Genomic DNA, 8,918 nt, shown 5'->3' with positions numbered 1-8,918 from the left:
TGAAGCTGTGAGAAAACTGATGTATAGCCTTTGTCAAAAAGTACAGAGCCAAAGGGTTTGGCTTCTAAGCCGTGTAATAAGGCCTGTGAGCATCCAAGGATGTCCAACATTCACGGCGGTCAGGGCAAGGTTTTCTGGGCAATATACAAATGCATTCTTTTAAAAACTTCTAAAGGCAGAGAGATGGCAAACATTATTTGTCCAATGTGGAGCTGCCCGCAAGTGGCTTGTGCACCATTCAGGTTCTTTAACTTCAGGGATTCGGTTTTTGGACCACAGTGAAGAGATGGTATACTTTGACGAGAAGAAAAATGTGTTGCTGGAATTTGGCACGTAGATCCGTTACCACGGTCTTGTTTTCAGTTTCATTCCCTGTCGTCTCCCCAACTCTGCTTTTCTTGCCCATTGCGAACCACCCCGTCAAGATACTTTCGGCTAGCGCCGGAGCCATGGTTTGTGTATTTTTTACAGAAGTGCCGTATACTCAGCGGAGTCAGATTAAAGACGTTTCCTTGCCGCCACCGCTGGTGTCGTTTTGTTTCCGCGATGTACGGCAGTACGCTTCGATGTGACTGGGACGTCGTGTGTATCCATGGCGCCACGATCGTGCAACGCGGGCATCCAGGAGGAGGTGAAGACAGCGGTCCGATGCACTTTGTATCCAGCGTTCTTGCCCTGTTCCTTACGTTACTACTTCATAACGGCATGGACGGAACGGGGCTGGTTATATCTTAAAATTGAAGTTCGATTGGGCTTCGCCCATGACTACAAAGCGCATTCGATCCTGATTATTGTGATTAACAAGCACTGTTCGCCTATATAGTTAGCAGTTCTAGTAGCCCTGTAAGAAAGAGCAAAAATGCAATATAGAAAAACGGACCGCTGTCATCACCTCCTCCTAGATGCCGGCGCTGCAAAATCGGCGCCTGCATAAACACGACACCGCAGCCACCGCACAGCGTATCGCCGCGGTTGAAACCTCCCATTGCAAACCGGAAGTGCATCGTATTTTTTGGTGTAAAAATCTACACCAAATATACTCGCATTGTCAATGGCAAGTGCTTCGTATCTTTTGGTGTAAAAATTTACACCCAATCTGCTCCATTCACCAACCGTATGTCATCCGTATTTTTGGGTGCTGAAATCTACCCCAAGTCTAACGGTGTATATCGAACCTCGATTTGGGAGTACGCTATAGGACAAGCCAAAAACATCCATTTGGGTTGATTTGTGTTTAGTGTGTACCCACGACGCCATGGAGAACAGAGCAATCCCTTGCCTTCAGAGGTGCTGATAAGCACTCCGCAGTGTGGCACTCGCGACAGAAGTAAAGTAGGCGACCCATGTGCGAAAACTCGGTCGGCGCGCTGCACCGGTCGCTGCTTGCGAATTGCAGCCCCACTGCAAGCAGGGACACACGGAGCAGCAAGCATCGCTGCGTCGCTCGACTAAAGCGCTCGAGCTCAAAGTGCACGCTTTGCCACCCGCAGCGGTCTGATTACTGCTTGGCTTGGTGTTGAAGTTCGCACCAGAAAAGACAAAATAGCTATATTATCAGAAACACCGCCTGCTATACACGAGCAGCGCCAAAGCATGCTCGCACTAGTAGCGAGATTTCGGCAACGGCACCGCCAGCGGTCGCGCCAGGCGACGAACTGCACTGCTGCCTCGCGCAGCGGACGCCGCTTCGCAAGTAGCCTGCGCTATAATGTCTCTTAATTCGCTTTGCTGTTAACAGTATAATCGCACCATAAACTAAAATTGTGGTCAATTTCTGCGACACCTTCGGCTGCGGAGCTAGCGGACCGCTGCGGGCGACAGGCAAGCCGGACCGCAACGGCGGGCCAGCGGCAGCTTGCGAGGCGATTCTGGCGAGAAATTTTGCTCGTATCAAAGTTGCTGCTTTTACCGGCAACTCGGTGTTGACCAACGATCCTCAGAAATGATACATTTGTCACATTGTTCTGTCTCGACGTTCATTTCTTACGTCAAAAACAATCTTAAGCTGATTTTTATTACGGCGGCGGACGGGATCCAGGCTGGCCTGCCGGCGAGCAGGCTCGGTTTACTTCACGTTCGCACCAAAAAAGACAAAACAGCCATGCTATCAGAAAGGCCGCCTGCTATATTCGAGCAACGACAGCATGCCTGCGCAACAGCCGCGCTTTCCGCAACGACGCCGCCTGCGGGAACGCCAAGGCGACGAACTGCGCTGTTTCCCGGCTGCCGTACGCGTCGCTAAGCCTAGCTGGTTTCGCATCGATGCCGCAGCTCAGGGCGCTTTGGAACTAGCCAGCGCAGTAATAAAGGAAATTCTCTAGTCATCCCTTTACTGCCAACCTGTCCCATAATAAAATAAAGTTATGCTCGATTTCCGCGACGGCTTCAGCGGCGGATCTAGCAGACGTCAGGCGAGCCGCACGAAGAAGAAGAAGAAGAAGAAGAAGAAGAAGAAGAAGAAGAAGAAGAAGAAGAAGAAGAAGCAGCAGCAGCAGCAGCAGAGGCGGCGGCGGCGGCAGCAGCAGCAGCAGCAGCAGTAGCAGCAGCGGCGGCAGCAGCAGCAGCCGCCGCCGCCGCCGCCGCCGCCGCCTTCATAAGTTTGCCAAAATGAGTTGAGTTGAGTGGTTGTAAACTACCGGTGGGATTAGCCTTGCAGTTGCTGCCGGCAATTGCTCCACCGTAGCGACACCTAAATAGAAATCACAGAAACACTGTCCTCAAAAACCCAAATAGACACTCCTGAGGTCACCATGTGGAGGCCAAATCCGTGTCCTGCAGGTAAAGTAGAAGAAGGCGAGAAGAATCCCTTCTACTCGACTGGATCCCGCGCGGGAAAACAATGTCCTGAAGAGAACTGTGAGGAACTCCTGCCTTCTTGAGGGATCCGAAAAACACAGCCCTTTCCGCGTTGTACAAAGTACAGCACAAGAGGTAATGTTCTATGTCACCACCCACACCACACGGTGAACACTATGGTGACAACGCTAGGCCAGTCTTATACATCCACGCCGGCGTACGAGCAGAATCCGTGCGAACGCGGTGCAGCAAGGTGGCTTGGTACCTTTTGAGACCCTTGGTCACACATGGCTGATGAGGAGAGCTCCACAAAGAACTGAAGTGGCACAACACCACATTTCTGAACATTTGCTTGACTTCATGAGAGACTCCATGTACTGGAATCCCGGAGAGAGCTGTATGGGCGAGGTTGTCTGCTATCTCGTTGCCTAAGACACCTATGTGCGAGGGCACCCATTGAAAACGTATAGAGCAGCCTTTGCTATGTAGATTCTGCACCAAACGCAGGGATCTAAGACTCAAGGCATCAGTGGGGAACCCGTACTCTAACCTTTGAAGGGCAGATTTTGAATCCGTAATTATGACAGTAGGTTGAGGCTACAACACTGTAGCTTCTTTAGAGCTGCCTCAATGGCAACGCTTTCAGCCATTGTGGAGGACACGACTTTAGTAAAACGAACAGACCAATCATACTTCAAAGACGGAATATGAAAAGCAGCTGCACTAGATCCTCTGACCTTGTCCACACATCCGTCTGTAAAAATTTGAAGATGACTGGCTTATTCGGTCTCAAGATGTTCCAGTACGAGCGAACGCATTGCTGCTAAAGGAGAATTCCGCTTAGCGCGAACGTGGGGAATTGTCAAGGAACAATCGAGGCTCGGAAAGGACCAAGGTGGCTTCAAAGTCTTAGGTCGATCTCGAAGGTCGAGACCCAGAGAACGAAGAGTATTTAAAGCCAAGTATTTTCGAAGGCGCTGTAGAAGCGCTCTCCCGGCAACAGTCTCTCTGAGGCGGCCAATTTGCAGCAAAAGTCTTTGTGAAGCGGCTAGCTTAAGAGGTTTCGATTGAGACTCATACAGTACTGAATTGTTTGGAGCAGCCTGCGGAACGCCTAGAGCCCTCCTTAGTCCCATTCTGTGCAAAACCTCAAGGCGTTCCAGCTGCGATACCGAGGAGGAAATTAAAGGGAGCTGGTACATTATGCGACATGTCACCAGGGCATCGTGAAGCCTGATCATTGAAGCAGGATAGTTCCCCATTGCTCACTAGCAACTCTACGAAGCACAATGAAACGCGAAGATAGTGAAGCCACAATCGAGTCCACAGCTCGTCGCCACTGTAGACGTGAGTCAATAGTGACGCCCAAAAACCATATGTGGTTAACCTGACGAAGGCAAGACTGATCAAGGTCTATGCTCAGCCGCGCATACCGTCGTCTCCTACCTGGAAACAGGACGAAGCCAGATTTTGCCACCGAGAGAGTCAACGCAACACCTTGAAGGTAACTTTTAACTGAAAGCACGGCCTGTCAAGCTAATAGCGCTAAGCGTTTGTGTTGATATCCGGTTAACCAAAGACAAATGACGTCTGCTTATATCGACATGTGGACATGCCTACAATGTTTTTGCACTTCTGCGGGAAGACCAGCCATGACAACATTAATGAGCGTTGGGGACAGGACACTACCCTTAGGTACCCCTCGCGATACCGCCCTTCCGGAGCTCATTGTACTGCCTAACCGCGCTCGAAATTTACGATCACTGAGAAATGAGTGAATGAATCGCAGAAGATAGCCCTGTACGCCTATGACCTACAGACTATTCAGTATTGAGCTCTGGAGGACGCTATCATAAGCCTTTGATACGTCTAGGAAAATAGCTAGTCCAAATGAAAGTCCAAAAGCACTCTGATGTTCAATGTGGCTTATCAAGTCCAGGACGCTATCTTGCGCGCTTAAACCTGTGCGGAATCCAGTCATGCATGTTGGTAGTGCCCTTCTATCCTCAAGCCATCAAGACAAACGCTTACTTGCCATCTTCTCCATGAGCTTAGCCACACACGACGTCAGCGATACAGGACGCTACGAGGCCGTGTCTGTCATCTCTTTGCTGGCCTTCAGCAGTGGCACTACACAAGCCACCTTCCATGAAGGGGGAACGTCACCACTCCCACACTCGATTGAGATAGGTTAGGAGCATCTTCCGGTGTTCCAGAGGCAGGTTCTGTAACATTTGATTGGTAATGCCGTCAGGACCTGGTGCACAGCGATGCCGCAGGCTGCGGAGCGCTGTCTGTAGTTCTCGAAGTGTGAACGGGGCGTCCATAACAGACGGAGACGTAGCAGGCATAGCGCAGGGATGAATTCCTGGTCTGGAATTTACAAATGCATCCGCAAATTCCTCTTCCAAACCCACGAGATGTTTCTGCGTGCGCAATGCAAGCGCCTCGAAAGGTTTACTCGGACGAGAGCCACCAGCAAGACTGCCCACGACACGCCAAATTCTCGTTATCGGTGAGAAAACAGTCACACTAGCGCAAAAGGATGCCCACTGGGACCTACAGAGCTTGTTCTCATGACGTCTAATGGCAGAGTTGAGCCTGCTGAAAGTTGTCTTCAAGGCTCTGTCGTCCTTCTTCCGCAACAGTTGTCGCTCCGCCCTTCTGCGCGCTGCGCAGAGGTTCCTGAGTTTTAAATCCGGAGTCGGAAAATGATCAGGTAGCTTGAGCGCCGTAGTAGCAGCCATCTTAGCATAAATCATTTTGTCTGGCACATCACCGGAAACACAGGCTAAGTGCTCCCTGTATTTGTCCCAATTAACAACATGGGAAATTTTAGGACCACGCAGATGGAAGTCGGCAGTAAACAAAAATATCGGGTAGTGATCACTTCCCGTTCCGTCAGCTCTAGTTGACCACTGCACACGGACGTCAGGTGAATGTAAGGTTAGGTCTATAGATGTGGGTGAGGTTGGAGGCCGAAAGAAAGTGGGACTTCCGTCATTGGCCACGCACAGGTCCAACCTGTCGATGACTTCTACAAGTTGGCGTCCGTGCGGATCTGTGTTCCTGTCACCCCAGGCAGGGTGGTGCGCGTTCAAGTCACCGCATATGAATCTGGGTGCTGGGCAGCGATCACAAAGTTGCTAGAGGAACAAAGCCATATCGACCTTCTTCCGCGGGGACACGTATACTGATGCAATGGACAGAGTTCGGAAGGCGAGCCGAATCCTCACAGCCACTACCTCAATATTGTCGGTGCAAAGATCGGTGACGTTCAAAGCCACATGAGGAATCTCACTTCGTATGTAAAGGGCGGTACTTCCTGCGGGAAAAGACTTTATGCTGCAATCCTTCTGGGCGACGTATCCCGGCAATGGCCTCCCGCTTGGCAAGCCAGCCTCCGAGAGGGCCAGTACTGGAACACAGGTCTCTTTCAAGAACAATTTTACTTCTGCTAATCGACTTATAATCCCAGCGCAGTTCCATTGCATGATAAACGGCACTTTTCTAGGGTTTTTAGTTTCAACAGGTTGAAGAAAACTAGCCATCTAGGAGTTGAAGTTCTCTGCGAAGGCGGTGATCAAGGTCTCAATGGAAAGCACCAGCTGTATAAAGTTCTTCAAAGTGCCAGGCTGCATCGCTTGGCTATATGAACGCAGGACATCAAACAAAACGCGTAGAAGGTCGGAGAGATTCCGGCTTTTGAGCTCCTTATTTTGCTGCACGCACTGGCACACCACTTCGACAAAAGACGGGGACTGGGACCCACTCCAGGCCACGGTAGCTGGTGTCTGCATCTCTTTAAAGGCAAAGGGATGTCCTCCATGTTGTCGAGTCTTGCTGTGATCTGGTCGCTGAGGAACAAGGACACTTTTTGCAGAAGCAGATCGAACAGCCAGCTCACCCTCGGAGGCCGTTGCCGACTTGCTCGGATCAGGTCGTGCAGCGACGTTGCTTGCTACCACGTCCCGAGCTTTCGACTCGAGCGCAGGGAACTCTTCACTTCCATGTATCGTCTTCTCAGTAGGTTGTGGTTTGGGGCCACTAATGAAGGACTTGCGACGGTGTAAGGCGCTTACACGGAATGTGCAGCCACTGAAACTCGCTGGATTGTCACCTCCACAATTAGCGCAAGCAAAATCTGCCTTGCACTCTTTGTAATCATGGCCACCACCACACCGCTTGCAACGTTGATCTTTGTTGCAAACTCTGGCTACATGTCCAAAGCGAGTCAAAACGAGTCCCTCATTTTCTTTACCTTTTCTGCTAATTGCTTAACGGGGGTCTCGGTTCTGGCAGTCTCGATGCCATAGGTACCATAAGAGGGCTCTCGCGCAGTTTCCGCCCTTGTCATTAGATGACGTTCCACGTCACACTCGCGGTAACACAGGACGTGCTACGTCCGCCGCTATGGACGAGGGTGGCGCTGGTGAACACTCTCAAAGTTCGCTTACAACCAATAAACATAAATGCCCACGAGAGGAGCAGATTGGACAGCCGTCGCCGTAGCTCAGTTGGTAAGAGCACCGGACGTGATATTCGGAGGTCGTGGGTTCGGATCCCACTGGCGGCATGGTTGTTTTTTCTGGTGCTTTATAGGTAATTTTCTTTAAGCGATAGAATAATCTAAGTATTATTAACCCATTGATTAGCACTACAGATTAAAAAAAAATAAACATTCCCCTATGCACCTTGGTTTCGGCGACTGTTAGCTCCCTTCATAAGTATATATATATATATAAATAAATAAATAAATAAATATATGTATATATATATATATATTTATATATATAGCCTGAAAGATGCTGTAGGAATGTGTCGTTATGTTTAAGAGACGCCTGATAACGGTATAACAGCATACTGTCGTACATAACAGTTACGGGTGCCAGATTTAATGCTTTTAAAATGAGCTCAGTGTGGGCGTCGTGGGGTTTGTTGGCGACAATACGTTCCGCTTTCCTTGCAGATTGTATAGTTTGTGTTTGTTTGTTTGTTTGTTTGTTTGTTTGTTTTGTGGTACCCCACACCAGGAAACAATAGCACAACTGTGACAAAAACAAAGACTTGTAAATTAATAGTTTGATGTTCTGCGGCAGAAGAAAAAAAAACGTAACCTGCACAATATTCCAACTGTTTTAGAAAGTTTACTTATTACAGGTACTATTTGTTCATTCCACGACATGTGTTGTTGAAAAAGTATTCCAAGGCTGTTATATGTGGGAACAGACTCTATATCTGCAGAACCAAGTCTCAAATCCACGTTGCTGTCAATATTACGTTGCTTTGGCCGGAATAGCACAGCCTTTGTTTTAACAGCTTTTATTTTTCAAGAGTTAGTATTACTTCAGGTGTGCAGTTTTTCCAATAGCGAATTTACTCTTCTTCTAAACTAAGACTGGTTTGCTCCTTCCAGAAATAGGCTCATATCATCAGCGTAGATCAGAAATTTATATGTACTGTCAATTTTCACATCCTTAATATAAAAGGCAAATAACAAACCACCTAATATGATACCTTGTGGTGAGCCCGCACGTATAGCTTTTATTTTAGACACAGAACCATATACTGCTACTATTTGGCATCGATGTTCAAAATGCGATGCCAAAAGGTCCAAAAATGTTCCTAGAAAACCATAGTATTTCAGTTTTGTTAATAAAGAATTACGGTTCAGGCATTCGAATCCCTTTGAATAGTCAACAATTTTACCTAAAGCATTCGATTCCTTTTCGAACGATTCTAGAATGTATTCTTTCTGGGTTAGGAGGGCTGTTTCGGTAGAGCACCTCTTTCTGAAGCCAAATTGACAGGGTGTAATTAAATTGTGCATGTCGGAAAAACTGGTCATGCGGTCCGTCTAGGAAAGGTTGCTTGTAAAAAATTAGGTTCATAAAATGTTTTAGAGGGGAGAAGAAATATGTACAAAATGCTTAATTGGCACGATTTGAAGGTCATAAATGTCTACACTTTTTCTGTTACTTAATGACAGTATATTGGCAGTGATTTCATGCGACGCGGTGGGAAATGCGCTGTCCGAAAGCAGATCAAAATTCTCTATGCACTTGGCGTCGTAAGTGCTTTTTGCCACAGAAGCAAAATGATCATTAAAGGCATTAGTTAAT

General features: G+C 48.3%; 1 non-coding gene across 1 annotated transcript; it reads left to right on the top strand.

Annotated features, from left to right (window-relative positions):
• The first annotated feature begins 7,298 nt into the window (after positions 1 to 7,298).
• Positions 7,299 to 7,372, top strand: TRNAS-UGA (transfer RNA serine (anticodon UGA)). The gene has a single exon. It is a non-coding gene; the product is annotated as a tRNA-Ser (tRNA).
• The last annotated feature ends 1,546 nt before the right edge of the window (positions 7,373 to 8,918 follow it).

Source organism: Amblyomma americanum, chromosome 6 (assembly GCF_052857255.1).
Source record: "Amblyomma americanum isolate KBUSLIRL-KWMA chromosome 6, ASM5285725v1, whole genome shotgun sequence".
Classification (NCBI taxonomy): domain Eukaryota; kingdom Metazoa; phylum Arthropoda; class Arachnida; order Ixodida; family Ixodidae; genus Amblyomma; species Amblyomma americanum.
The sequence above is the reverse complement of the archived record's forward strand: the minus strand, read 5'-3'. Positions and strand labels throughout refer to the sequence as shown.